At 44.1% G+C, this 11,548-nt stretch overlaps 1 long non-coding RNA gene across 1 annotated transcript; it reads right to left on the reverse strand.

Moving 5' to 3' along the window:
* Nucleotides 1–2,474: 2,474 nt before the first annotated feature.
* On the reverse strand, nucleotides 2,475–9,224 carry LOC309540555. The gene is made up of 3 exons (XR_014223347.1): nucleotides 9,155–9,224; nucleotides 3,211–3,331; nucleotides 2,475–2,807 (listed from the first exon to the last, which is right to left on the reverse strand). It is a non-coding gene; the product is annotated as an uncharacterized lncRNA (long non-coding RNA).
* Between the last annotated feature and the right edge of the window lie 2,324 nt (nucleotides 9,225–11,548).

The following is an 11,548-nucleotide window of genomic DNA, read 5'->3' on the forward strand; positions in this document are numbered from 1 at the left end:
GTGCCCGCCACTCAAGCCGCCTAAGCGTATTGTATTGAGCTGCTATGCGGCAGCAGGGTCGGCGGCACCTTTGACACGACTGATCTCGCACCGCCTGCCTGCTAATGGTGTTGCAGGGAGAGCTCTCTGGAAAGTCTCGCTGACCAAAGCCAGGAGATGATCACCTTCACATTGCGTAGTGCCTTGCAATGGGCACATATCAGCACACATACACACAGAGATAAGATCCATCCAATACTCTGGTCTCTGTGGGTCTTAATGAGTTGTTTTCAGTTTTTTCCCTCTGTGTCACATCTTTAGCTTTAGATTCTCTCGCTCCCATGATGAATAAAGTAAAAGAGAGAGACATTGCTTCCCCAGCCCTTCATCTCAGCTCCATATTGGGATTAGTCCAAGAACATTGGTCAATGGTTTTAGCAATGCTTGACTTATCCTTCTATACAGTACCCAACACATTGTTAAAGGTAAAGGTAAAGGGACCCCTGACCATTAGGTCCAGTCGTGGATGACTCTGGGGTTGCGGCGCTCATCTTGCTTTATTGGCCAAGGGAGCCAGCGTACAGTTTCCGGGTCATGTGGCCAGCATGACTAAGCGAACCAGAGCAGCACACGGAAACGCCTTTACCTCCCCGCCAGAGCGGTACCTATTTATCTACTTGCACTTTGACGTGCTTTTGAACTGCTAGGTTGGCAGGAGCAGGGACCGAGCAAGAGGAGCTCACCCCATCGCGGGGATTCGAACCGCCGACCTTCTGATCGGCAAGTCCTAGGCTCTGTGGTTCAGACCACAGCGCCACCCTAGCATGCAATAAATCTATAATAGCTGCCCCACCTGCCGGTGTAATTGAAGGAAGCAAAACTCTATTTAGTTAATCCTTTAGCCATACTAATCAATCAGGGGAACAGGGTAGGACAGGTTCTGATTGGACAGAAAGTTTTTCCAGAAACGAGATCCCACGTTTTGTCAGGATCTCGCTGGAAAGTAGTTCTGCTAGAGGCTGTGCTACTTGGGGACAACATGGGGACTCTGCCTCTTGCATTTCCACTAACCAAGGCAGCTGCTTCACCCTGCCTCATGGGCAGGCTGGCTCTCCTCTCAGGGATGCTCCCTTGCTTACCTGGCCAATAGTCCTCATCCCCTGATGTTACTCCCCACTGTGCACTAATTCTAAGGATCGGTGCAGGTACACTGCACAGAAGCAAGAGAGCTTAGGGCCTCAATTCACACTTTCCTTGCATTTTCCAAAACTGCAAAGAAATACTTTGCTGATTGTGACCATGTCTGTCTGTATCCCACATTATTTACCTGGTGAGGGAGATATGGCAGAGGATCATCAGCTGCGTAAGCATATAATCATAAATAATATTTTTTTATTTATACCCTGGTTTCAGAAAACCGGGCACAGGGCGGCTAACAACAAATTTAAAACACTTAATTGTAGAAGCAGCATAAAATACAGTATAAAAACATGAATAACAATAAAATTAAAAGTTCAGAAATCAATTTGGGGGAAATCCATCTAATAAGCATTAGATAGTCACCAGGGCTAGCTGGCTGAATTAGCCCTACTTGGGCCAGCAAGGAGGCCAGGGGAGAATTAGCTGTGCTGTCTCAGAGCGGGTAATCTTTATAAAAGGGGAGGGAAGAGAAGGGAAATAAAAGATCAGGCTGAATTCAAATTAAAGGCCAGGCGGAATAGTTCTGTCTTACAGGCCAGGCGGAAGGAGGTTAAATCCTTAAGGGCCCTAGTCTCGTGGGACAGAGCATTCCACCAGGTCAGAGCCATCACTAAAAAGGCCCTGGCCCTGGTGGAGGATAGTATGACTTCCTTAGGGCCCGAGACCTCTAAACTATGGTTATTCATGGACCTTAAGGTCCTCTGTGGGGCATACAAGGAGAGGCAGTCCCGTAAATATGAAATGGTCCACTGTGTTGCCATGTGGTTACCAAACTGTTAACATCTATGAAGACTGCGTCTCTGAAATTCCAGTGTCCAGAAGTCCTCCAAGACTACATGAAGTTTTCAGGTTAGAGCTGGGATGAGAAAGCTGTGCCTTTCCATATGACGTTGAACTCCAACTCCCATCAACCCAAGCCTGCATGGCCATAGGTCAGGGATATTGGGAGTTGTTATCTGAAATATATTCGGAGTCAAGTGTGAATTTCATGCTCTTTATTCAGCTCGTAGTAGCAATGAATGAAACTTTCCCCAAAATGTCTAGGTATACAGTGGTGCCCCGCAAGACGAATGCCTCGCAAGACAAAAAACTCGCTAGACGAAAGGTTTTTTCATTCGCGATTTGCCTCGCAAGACGAATTCCCCTATGGGCTTGCTTCGCAAGACGAAAACGTCTTGCGACTTTGTTAAACCGTTTAAACCGTGCTTCACAAGAAGAAAAATTCGTTAGACGGCAAAAATTGCGGAACGAATTAATTTCTTCTTGCGGGGCACCACTGTATATACATTATTTACACAATGGGCCCCATGTGATTGGCTAATTCCGGGCTGCTCCTGTAGGCCAATCAGGTTGCAGATTCACTGCATCCAGGAGCTTGATTGGCTGCTCCTGCAGGCCAATCAGGTTGCTGATTCACTTCCACCTGGACCTGGATTGGGTGGCTCCTGTGGACCAATCAGACTGCTTCATTCTGGATACTATTGTTCTAGGATTCAGCTCAGTACGTAACATTATCCAACAACATATGGAGGGCTGCAGGTTCCCCATCCCTTGGCTACAGCATTCCGCAATACAACGTTTGAAGAATTTGCATTTTTCATAAGATTAGGTGTCGTTTTTTGGTAGACCTAAAGACAGACAAAAGTACAGCACTGAAATTGCAGAAGCATATTTGCCAATCAGGTCCATAGCATGCATATTTAAGATTTTAGCACCAGTACATTAAAGAAAACCCATTAGAATAATTGAGGGTATACATTAAACACAGGCCACTTCCAAATCCCTACAGCCAGCGCATTGAAACGGTGACATGATGAGTTAACAGTCTGTCAATCTGGCACAGTTTCAAGTGGCAGCAGCTGAGGTGTGCTTTAAAATAGGGATTTTTTAATTGGATTCAAAATCAATTAAAACCCCATTAGAAACATAATTGTAGTAATACAAATCATAAAATAATCTCTTTTACAATAAACTATAAAACCGAGGAAGCTTGCATAATTAATACTATGTATTACATGGGCAGAACGGTACCTTTCGACACTCAAAACGTAGCGAGGAACCGCGCCTTCCCTCTTCAGTGTGGTCCAAGACAATCATCAAATTGGAGAGGGCCATATGCAGACATTACATTTCTAAGCAATTTGGGAGGTTCCTGCACGAGAAAAACACAACATTAATTTCAATGGAGGCCAAAAGTGTGGAAGGCCAGAGGGTTCTCCACAAGGAGGCTTGGGGATTCAAGAAAATATTAGCTCAGGTTGTTGAGAGGAATGCCTGCTCAGAGGAGTTTTGAGGGAACCAAAAAGTGAAATTTCTCACAAAGTGCTTCCATGTATCCCTGTGTAGCTGCTGCAAGATATCTTGTGGAGCTGTTTAAGGAATTCTTTGTTCTTCTCTAACACTACAGACTGTAGGTATTTCTCATAAGGAAATAAAAAGTTTTCAAATCATACAATTTACTGCGTGACTCATCCACCTGGTAAAGTAAGAGAGAGTTTGTGCAACAAATATAGCCAAATCAGGACGTTTTTCTTAAGGTGAAATGTATAGGTTGATTCCTTCATAAACGAGAAATGCTTTTCAGTGGAGACAGTTCACATCTCTGTAGCGGTGACAAGAGCTTAATAATAATAATAATAATAATTTATTATTTGTACCCCGCCCATCTGGCTGGGTCTTTACCACGCAACAGCATTTAATTTATTAAAATTGGGAAAACAAGGCAATAGTAAAATTCTCACCACTTGGCCAGGACAATGCAAACAAATATTTAAAAATTTGTAAAAGTGCATGCATGATAATAGTTGCGTGCTATCACCCATAAGCAATTGCAAATCTTCATAAGCCTTTTTCAAATATAAATGATACATTTTTCCAAGAAATGTTTTGTGCTCCTCAGTTGGAATCCTAAATTTTGGTTGGCATCCCCAAAACACCTTCTTTTGTGGGTGTTTTGAGAACAGGATTATGAGTAAGATAGAAAACAGGCTTTGTTTCAATTAATTTGCACCAGGGTGTATCTGCCCTGGCCCATGCTGCAAAAGTATTATCAGAATTTGTTTTGGTCCGATGCTAAGAAATCTCTTTTAATGACCTCTGCCATTACTACTCCGTAGAACAACAACTGCAAAGGTTGCCTTGTGATTTATTTGAACCAGTAAGTCTGCCGTTTAGAGACATACCCCAAGAAGAAAGAGGAGGAAGAAAAACAGAGTCACTATTGCTATGTAACTAGGGTTGAATCCACACTCGTCCTTTAGAGCTCCTGGGGCATTGCTTCTCTATAATTAGCTAGTAGTGGAATTAAAATAGCGATTCAGCATGAGTGCAACTATAGCAGTAAACTAATTAACAGTGACCTTTAAACGGTAAAGGTACCCCTGACCGTTAGGTCCAGTTGCGGGCGACTCTGGGGTTGCATGCTCATCTTGCTCTATAGGCCAAGGAAGCCGGCGTTTGTCTGCAGACAGCTTCCAGGTCATGTGGCCAGCATGACTAAGTTGCTTCTGGCAAACCAGAGCAGCACACAGAAACGCCGTTTACCTTCCTGCCAGAGCGGTACCTATTTATCTACGTGCACTTTGACATGCTTTTGATCTGCTAGGTGGGCAGAAGCTGGGGCCGAATAACGGGAGCTCACACTGTTGCGGGGATTCGAACCACCAACCTTCTGATCGGCAAGCCCTAGGCTCTGTGTGAGCCAGTGTAGTGTAGTGGTTAAGACCGGTAATCTCGTAATCTGGTGAACTGGGTTTGCTTCCCTGCTCCTCCACATGCAGCTGCTGGGTGACCTTGGGCCAGTCACACTTCTCTGAAGTCTCTCAACCCCACTCACCTCACAGAGTGTTTGTTGTGGGGAGGAAGGGAAAGGAGAATGTTAGCCGCTTTGAGACTCCTTAGAGTAGTGATAAAGTGGGTTATCAAATCCAAACTCCTCCTCCTCCTCTTCTTCTTCTTCTTCTTTCTTCTTCTTCCTCTTCTTCTTCTTCTTCGGTTTAGACTACAGCGCCACCCATGTACCCTAACAGTGCCCTTTACCATGGCCCAAACCACTCTGTAAAGTTTACTCACTGGTGATCAGCAAAGATGTTGAGCAATGTTATTTGAAAGTTTCCCCCTTTTAGGCTGAGCCCATTTTATTGCTTCCTGATGAGCACAGCTGAGACTGTGGTGAGTAGCCCATAGTGCAGAGCCTTTCACAAATTGTCCCGATGTCTGTTTCTGCACGTGGATTACCTAAATTACTGGTTTCCTCTCCTTTGTTTTCTTTTTATAGCAAAATAGTGCTAGTTCACTCTTAAAATAAAAAAGAGGAAATCCGTAATTAGAGTCCTCCGCAGTGCCGGATATACATATAAGCTAAACAAGCTAGAGCGTAGGGCCCCACTCTCTTGGGGGCCCCAAAAAAATTAAAGGAAAAAACCTGGATGTACATTTCCAAAATATAAGATAAAAAACAAACTACTAATATACTTCTTAGCTGTATTTCAGTTCAACAATCACTTTGATAAAATACATATTTTGTTAAGTGCAAATGGCTTTAGATGCCTATTAGGTCCATAAATTACCATAGAGCATATACTGTGGTACCTCAGGTTAAGTACTTAATTTGTTGCGGAAGTCCGTACTTAACCTGAAACTGTTCTTAACCTGAAGTACCATTTTAGCTAATGGGGCCTCCTGCTGCAACCGCGCTGCCGGAGGACGATTTCTGTTCTTATCCTGAAGCAAAGTTCTTAACCTGAAGCACTATTTCTGGGTTAGCGGAGTCTGTAACCTGAAGCCACTGTATTCAACACAACCTGAGGTACCACTGTATTCAACACAAAAAACAGTGACAATTTGTTTTTGACAAAGGACAGCTGGACATATAAAGGGCCCCATTACCTTCAGTAGCCCCATCAAACCTAAATCCAGCCCTGGTCTTCCATCAAAGGAGTCAGAAACAAACAGTGGGGTATGTAAGATAGACTATTCTGGCTGTTAATAGGTTCACTATGCTTGCTTCCCAAACCATGCCCTTCAGGAAGCAATAGCAACTGGCCCAATTTGCCAATGGAAAGGGTTTGTTTAAGGGCACAGGTGTCCTTAGGTAAAGGTCAATGGCTCTACACTAGACTACACTAGACAGGCTGGTGCCACAAATGTATTTTACCAGCAAAAACCTAATGATCACTCATAAGACAACAATGTCATCTGAATGACTAGTGAAAGAAAGGGGGGAGTGTGAACAAAGGATTGTAATTCCAGCCCAAAGGGCTACATTTGGAAGCAGCTTGCATCTCAGCTTACAAACCGGGATCAAAAGGCAGGGCCTGGGTCTGAAATGGTTAGTAATTTCTGCTCAACGCTACTGTGGGGCGTTTCAGTGAATCTTAACTTGCTTTAGCTAGAATTCTAGTCTAATTTTCCTGATATTTCCACTACCACTCATGTTTAATGTCACATTTTTCTTTATGGCAATGTGTTGTTAGAAACATTCATTTCAAGCAAGGCATCCTTTTCCAATATATTCCTTTTTTTGCCAATGATACTTGAAATAAGTGTCCCTGTAAAGATTAAGTGCATAATTTAATTGTCCTTGTATCTGATGGAGAAAAAAATGATTCCCCACAGCAGCCTATTGACTCCTTCAACCTTGCCTCTTGAAACCTTCCTGAATGCAGGAGCTGATACTGCAGGTTTTGTATTTATAATGATTAATTAATTCTGTGCTAAGCAATGTTCCTGACTGCACGAACAAAATCCACTTTAGAAAACATAAATGACAGCCTGCCTAAAATAATTAACACCAGCGCTGATAGAATTGGGAATGTTTCCTCTCTCCGCTCTATGCTGGTGTGTTTTGAGAGACCGTAATTACAAAATATTTCTCACAAGCAAAAATGATGGCATTAAAGAAGAAGCATGATTCCTATAAAGAATATATGTTACAATGCGCAAAGGATCAAAGAGAGAAATGCTGGCTTAAAACGGAGATGGAACACAAGGATGTCTAGTAATTGACTGAAAAGGTTTTCTTTTCTTAGCAAGACAAACATGCCTGTGCTATTCATCTCCTTGGAACTGGAGTTCTCATATTTGGTCTGCAAACAAAATCAACTTCCAAGCTTCAAAGCTGCACTTGAACCAGCCTTTGGATGAAGATACAGTGGTACCTAAACTTAATTCGTTCCAGAGGTTCGTTCTTAACCTGAAACTGTTCTTAACCTGAGGCTAATGGGGCCTCCCGCTGCCACTGCGCCGCCTGCATATGATTTCCATTCTCATCCTGGGGCAAAGTTCTCAACCCGAGGTACTACTTCTGGATTAGAGGAGTTTGTAACCCAAAGTGTTTGTAACCTGAGGCATTTGTAACCCGAGGTACCACTGTACATCAAAAGACTCATCCAACCAGCTTATTGGGGCTCAGTTGAGTACAGTGGTACCTCAGGTTAAGAACTTAATTCATTCCGGAGGTCTGTTCTTAACCTGAAACTGTTCTTAACCTGAAGTACCACTTTAGCTAATGTTTCTGTGTTCACATACCTATTTTCACACAGGATTGTGTACCAAACGCCTCCACTGAGGGTTACAACAGAAACTCCCATTAGTAATTTCAAGTAGTTGTGGTGTTGTTTTGCTGTTTTTGTTGTTTTTGCTTTCTCTAGGATCCATCCCTCTGGGATCTACTCTGTGGTGATTCCACATACGCTTTGCATGTTTTGAACTTGGCAGTAGTTCCATGCCTCCAGTATTTGTGTGGGGGCTATAATCAACATGGTCCACTGGCTGAAAGATATGTTTATGGAACAGTCCTTAGTTAATTCAAGGAATATTATCCTAGTCTGCAATCACCTAAAAATAGACCCCACTGAACACAGTAGGACTTACTTCTGAGGAAACTTTCTGAGGAAAGTGTAAGATCAGGCTGCACATCTTCAATACCCTCCAACATTTCCCTGGTGAAAATAGTGATGTCCTAATGAAAAAGTGGGACATTCCAGGATCAAGTCTGCATCTTCCCAAGTGCCTAGCTACTTCCTGAGACGGAGGATGTCATTATGTAGAGCACCTGACCTTAACTGTCTACACTCTACGGGAATACATGTAACTCCTGATCATTTACTCTAGTGATAAGCCCTGGTGAAAAGTTTTAGGACACAACTCATGCTGCTTCCTGCACTGGAAATGGGTGCATGAATGAGCCCTCAGTTCAGCTGAGGAAAGGAAAATAATCTAGTCTAGAAGAAATTGATGCATCCCTAACTTCTCATGGAAAGAATGACTTCAGAAGAATGCAGCCCTGATTCAATTAGATCAGGCATGTCCAACAGGTAGATTGCAACCTACTGGCAGATCGTGGGGGTTTCCCAGGCAGATTGCGGTATGGAGTGACTGCCTTTGGCCAACCCTCCCCTAAAAAAAACTCAACAACTCCAGGCAATGACAATGGGTAGATCAAAGCTGGTCTTTTTCTACTGTGAGTAGATCGCAGTCTCTTGGGAGTTGGACGTGCCTGAATTAGATCAATACTATCTAATCTCATTAGTCCTTGTAAATAAGGATGAAAAGATGCCATGTTTGCCCCACAACAATGGAATTGAAAAACACTACAGGTGTTTCAGCGACGCAGTCCATTAATGGATCATAGAATCACAGAATTGTAGATTCTGACCCCAAGGGGCGTCTAGTACAACTCCCTGAAATGCATGCTATGTTGAACTGAAGCGCGGAGGACTATTTTGTGTGGGTTTCCCTACCTCAAATAAAAAGGGCAGGGAGGGGATCTTGAGAATCAGGCCAATGAACATAAATAGTACATGTGCTTTATTGCACATTATTTTATGTTCATGACGCGGTGTGTGTATACACCATCACTTCTGCTAGGGAAAGCGCATCATAGGCAGTGTGTTGAGTACTGATCCTTGCAGTGTCATCCTACATTGCAGAAAGCTCCACTAAAAAATGTCCTGTTGAGTTCAATGGAACTTACTCTCAGGTAAAGGTATACAGCAGCATGCTTCTCCTTTTCGTGAATTCTCAAATGTACCAGAATGCATCCTGTAATCAGAGACATAATACAATAATTCAGTCTTGCAGTTTGACAGGTCCACCCACTATGTCTCCAGATCTCAGAAAACATCCTTCCAGTTTGTTTAGAAACATTATTATATATTCATTTTAAGGCCAGGCAGATGATCCTTTCCCTGCTTTCCAAATGGCAGTACCTGTCTGTGGATCAGTAAAAAGAAAAGAAAAAAAGAATGCACTCATTTAGTGTTTAAATGCTCAGATGACCCAACTCATGCAATATAAATAAATGTGACAAGAGCATAGAATGTGAATGTTGAATTTTCCCATGAATATCTAAGCAGATTATACAAAATTACACTACAAGTAGATGCTGACAGCTGGAGAACACGCAACACAGAGAAGCTGTCAGACCATGTCTCTATAAAGCATTTCCTTTTGTGTATAAAATTATTTGATACTGTCACCACAGTTCCCTCAGTCGGAATAACCATGGTCTAGTTTACTATGATATTCAGCATTGTGCAAACCAACACAGAGCGTGACTTATCCGAATTCCGTGAATTCTTCATTAAATGTGACACATTCCCCAACTACAAACAGCAAGTTCTGCAATTAAAGTACATTACAAGTGGGGCCACTAATAAAGTGTTGCAGATTTACACCCACCACCTAACAGGAGAGCTCCTGCACAACTTGAGACCAGGTTACCTGAAAGACCACCAGCCCCTGTATAGAACTGTAGGATATATTAGAGCGTCCAAATACTTCAAATGAAGCTGTATCATGAAGTAGCATCACTCTGGGCATTCTTGGAAAACAAAAATGGAAGCTGCAAGCACAAGAGGTGTGTTGAGGAGCACTGGCAAGTTTTGCTCCCATTCCTGAAATCTGTACCTATGCCCCAAAACGTGGAAGAGAACAAAGGCCATTTCTTGCACGCATGCAGACAATTCAGCACCTCCTTCCAGCATTAGCTCAATATTCTCCCACAGATAAAATTCCTTCAACATTTTTTTTTTTTTAAGTTTTACTGCAGGAAAAGTTCTACCTAGCCTCCCTGACACAATAGTTTCCTATGTGCGTATAGTTCAGGGGTCTGCAACCCGCGGTTCCGGAGCCGCATGTGGCTCTTTTACATCTTTGCTGCGGCTCCGGGGCGGATACTAGCAAGGGGAGGAGGCGAATTGTGCGCCCCGACACTCCTCACTGTGGCGGGCGCTGTACTGGCTGTGACGTCGCATGGGGGCTCGGTGGTTTAGACCACAGCACCTTCCCACATCCAGTGACGTAGGCATGGTCAAGAAGGGTGAATACTGTGAATAGCCTGTGCTTGTGAGGAACTGCTGATGAGGTTAGCAAGCGAGAGCTTCATGGTGTCTTCTGCTCTAATGAGACCAAAATTTGGGCCCCTCACTGAGAAAGTTTTGGGAGTTTCATATGTGTCAGGAATTGGACTCAAGGGGACGAGAGGGAAGAGGAATGGTGGAGATTACACGCACAACCACACACACACACACCGTTCTACTGACACTGCAGGAGAAGAGGAATGCAGCATTGATTTCCAGCAGGGGCTTGAGGAGTTTGAGAAAGGTCACAGCTCAGAGATAGACGAACAGTGGAGTTAGTAAGTGTTAGAAGAACAACTGGGAGAGGGAACAGAGGCAGGGCAGCCAGCTGACAAGTTGTCACTGAAGAGTATTTCTGACCCACCTTCTCCCAGAACTCGGGATTCATTAAGAGTAAAGGAACAAAGGACTTAGAGATAATTGGCCATGAATGGCCACCATAAGGGGAGATGCTGTTGCTAAGAAGGAGGAGCCCAACTGGAGGAACGCCATTGTCAGGGCTTGCTGTGTTCTGTTGTCTCTCACTATTATGAATGAATAAACTCATTAAAAAGGACTCTACCTTGTTTTCTCGGCTCTTGCTGCAACTGGGGGAGGAATAGCTTTCCCGAAGCCTTGACAATATGTGTGCTGATTCTACCTCTCCCAAAGTTGCTTGTTGTGATGGCCTGGGATTTGGACTCGGAGGCTGAACCTGAGGGATGCCAGCCTGCACAGGAGTCCCCGCCTCCAGAACCAACTGAGCCGGGGCTGGGGCATGAGCCTGAAGGGTCCTCACCTGTGCTGGATCCTCAGGTGCAGGCACCAGCTGAGTCTGCTCTGGCTCCTGAGGTGATGGAGGACCCATTGCCTGCAGGTGCTCCACTCTCAGCCCCGTCAGGGGAGGAGGAGGTTGCCTCTGGGTCTGGTAACCCTCCAGCTTCTCCTGAGCTGCAGAGGCTCAGGGCAGAGGAGAGGCGGAGGAAACTAAGTTCCCGCAGGAGGAGTGCTCACCTCCAGGCCAGGAG

The sequence above is a fragment of the Podarcis vaucheri genome, assembly GCF_965113315.1.
Source record: "Podarcis vaucheri genome assembly, chromosome: 9".
NCBI lineage: Eukaryota > Metazoa > Chordata > Lepidosauria > Squamata > Lacertidae > Podarcis > Podarcis vaucheri.